This window comes from Sorex araneus, chromosome X (assembly GCF_027595985.1).
Source record: "Sorex araneus isolate mSorAra2 chromosome X, mSorAra2.pri, whole genome shotgun sequence".
Classification (NCBI taxonomy): domain Eukaryota; kingdom Metazoa; phylum Chordata; class Mammalia; order Eulipotyphla; family Soricidae; genus Sorex; species Sorex araneus.
In genome coordinates, this window is record NC_073313.1 from 231,855,534 (window position 1) to 231,859,016 (window position 3,483).

General features: G+C 39.5%; 1 non-coding gene across 1 annotated transcript; it reads left to right on the plus strand.

Moving 5' to 3' along the window:
* Nucleotides 1-3,003: 3,003 nt before the first annotated feature.
* LOC129400208 (U6atac minor spliceosomal RNA) lies at nt 3,004-3,125 on the plus strand. The gene has a single exon (XR_008627526.1). It is a non-coding gene; the product is annotated as a U6atac minor spliceosomal RNA (small nuclear RNA).
* Nucleotides 3,126-3,483: the final 358 nt, after the last annotated feature.

Below are 3,483 nucleotides of genomic sequence, written 5' to 3' on the forward strand. Positions count from 1 at the left end.
TTGACAGAAATATTTTTTTAGAATGAATGTTAAAAATCCAAGGCTTTCTTATGGGTATGTTTAGGTAATTAGAGTCCTACTCTGTACCCAAGTCACTCTTAAAACATCCCCTAAGTTAAATATACTGACTGCATTAAAGACATGCATATTTCCTTCCCGAGGGACATCATATTTATAATTATGTCTATTTCCTCATTAGTTTCATAATTTATTCTCAACTGTACTTTAGTTCTTAGATTGTTAAATTCCTTCTATTATGATTCTCTATGGTGGGAATATCTTATTGTCAAGATGTAGGAATACAGTAACTTAACACACAATAGTAAATTCTATGAGTTGTTTTAAACCTATAAGCACATGTGATTTTAATGGCATTTCTTTAATAGAATAATTTATTTACTCTTCTCCTGAATATAGGGAAAACCATGTGTATACATATGTATGTATATATATATATATGTGTGTGTGTAAAATTATATCTTATATATATGCATAAAACCATTGAGGTAGGGGGGATGTGTGTGTGTGTGTGTGTGTGTGTGTGTGTGTCCTAATCCTGAAAAGAATTCTTAAATCTCCCTTATTGGTATAAACCACTGATACGCATGGTTTGGTTCAATTACCCCTGTCAGGTTTATTATCTACTCTTTTTCCCTGCTGTTAGCATGTGTAATTGTATGGTTTTAAGAACTTGAATGACTCACCATAAAGCAAGCTGAAAAAATAAGGGACAGATGTGTTTCTATGTATTTTTTGAGGGTTGCTAGGATGGGAACCCTTTAAGCTTATTTCGGAATCTCATCTCAGAGGTAGTTTTTGCCTCCTTAGCTTACCTCTCTTCCCCAATCCTCAACCCCTCAATCACCAGAAGGAAGGAATGTTCACAGTGTAAATGCCACCCACCAACTTGAATGAGAGAGAAAACAATAATACAATGGCCACCCATCATCAAGAGAAATAATTATTGCAGTCTCCTCCAGTAAGGTTAAATGAAGGGGAACCTTCCTCTGCACACAAGATAAAGCAAAGTGACTCCCTACTTTCTTCAAGTGATGATTAATAAGAGGCAGCCTAACAGATCATTTGTGGTAAGACATCATAAACAGGGCTATGACTGTTGATCAGATTTCAAAATTTTGGTCTTGATCCTTTAAATGCATAGAAAAGCCCACCCCGTGCTTAACATAACCAGAAGCAGGCAGGAAACAAAAGTTTTAATGAGAGGTCAAACCGACAACAAGAGAGTTGAACTTTTACAGTTTCAGGTTCAGAAAACTTGTCAACACAGTCAAATTCTCTCTTTAATAGAAGCCCATTGCTTTGTTTTCCCCCTTGCCATAAGGAACTTAGGTTTATCCTGGTCACACCTATCAAGGTGCTCACTCGTCACTCCTATTCCTTTGTCTATCTGTAATCACTTCTCTATGCTCTCTTCCCCAAACAGTTAATCAGCTTTTCCCCCTAATCAGACCTTACAAATCCCCCCTAATTTGTAAGGTCAGATCTTTCTAGGACACTGAACTTATATTGCAAGTTAATATTGCCTTTCTCCTCTCCTTGTGTCTTTTGAATAGTTTACTTTAAACCAATGTCCCTTTTGTATAGACACAAGAAGACAATATCGTGCTTTTGTAACTTGAGATTTAATTGGCTTCGATTATTATTCATTCCCAGGCATCTGCTTTCTTGACTTAAGCCTTAGTTGCCCTCAGTTCCTAGCACCCCAAAAGCAGGGTCCTGACGAGGGATGGAACGGACCCAGGGCAAGCGGTAAGTTATGTGCTACCCTGGCATCGAGATGGGCCTGGCCAAAGTTCCTAATTCTTAATTATAAGTTAAGAGCTTGATCATGGACTAATGCTGTTATGATCCAAAAGTAATGACGAGACTAGGACCCTGCTAGGGATAGGAAAGACTAATCTGGCCTGAGCACTGTAGTCTGAGATCGAGATGGCCCCAAGAGAGCAATTCTATAAGCTTAATGCATCTCTTACTGTGTCCATACAAAATGATTAATATTATGAATGCTTATATGTTTGCTGGATGAGGAGAGGAGAAACACACTCATGGGATTTGCCCTTGGATGGGTCATCCTGGTGAAAGAAAATCTGTCCTAGAAGCAGCATCCCCTGAGGGAAAGAACTTTATCCCTATTGATTGTGACCACAACTATGTGTAAGCCCCAACCCCCTCATGCTGGGGGGATTTAACTAGGTTGTGAGAGTGAGCTGGGGAGAGATCGAAAGTGGGGAGAGAATCAGAGAGAGAGATAGGAGAATGGAATAAACGGCAACTGATCAATCAACCGGCTTGGCCCTCATTTCCTCTTTCATGTGCCCCATGGACTGGGCTGCTCCAGCTGGGCAAGCGGCGAAACCCCCAAAACTCAGGGGGCGGCTGACAGGGAGAGCCTCTGGGGCTCTTATCCCGGTCACCCCCTGGCAGATAGTTTTTTACACCCAGTAACTTCAAGATAATAAACAATGTGGTTTAGAAATGACAGTTGAAAAAGTATTTTATTTATTTTGAAATGAACATGTCTTACTCATGATGCTGATTTAATATGTCACACGTCTAGAAGGATGGAACTCTCAGCTTGAGCGTGCAAAGATATCTCATTCACCCCCACAAATATGGTGTCCTTTTGTGATTCTCCACATTTACTTTCACTACCAGTGAAATGAAAAGAACAAGGTCTGGTATCCTTTGAGTCACAATTCAGTGCTAATTTAGATGATATTAAGCCAGATAATGAAATCAGACTCCTACAAAGGAGTATTGCTCCACCTGTCAATGGGGAGACAGCAAAAGAAACTGGATCTGGCCTCTGCCTTCAGTACACATAATATCTCCTTCCTTGGATATATATATATACATATATATATATAAAACCCACAGCTACTGAAAATATAGGAGCATGTGGCACATAATAAATGTGGTGAAACCTTCTAAGGTAGGACTGAGTAATGCAAAGGGAATGAGAGGAGGAGAGGAGATGAAGGGATGTTTTGTGAAAGGAGAGAAAGTTAGCACTCTCCTAGCGAAGATGGAAGAGGCTTTGACCTGCAACACACATATGATTAAGGCACTGCCACCTACTTCATGACATCTAGCCAACATTTTAATACTCCAAGACACAGCCTAATTAGAATGGCAACAAACAGAGATAGAATACTGAAAGAGCTAGATCAAAGAAGGAAATTACTTACAAAGGTGTATCCTTAAGATTTACATCAGACTTAGCAGACAAAACCCTCTAGGCCTAAAGACAGTGGTGGGATAACATGAAAGACCTCACTGAAACAAATGGCTTACCAGGAATACTTTACCCAGCCAGACTTGCATTCAGATCTGAAGGAACAATATACAACTTCACAGATAAACAACAATTCAGGAACTTGTCCAACTCAAGAAGAACTAAATAGGCTACTTTAAGATAAGACAAACCCCACAAACACATCAAACTCTTGCAGAAAGATGGCA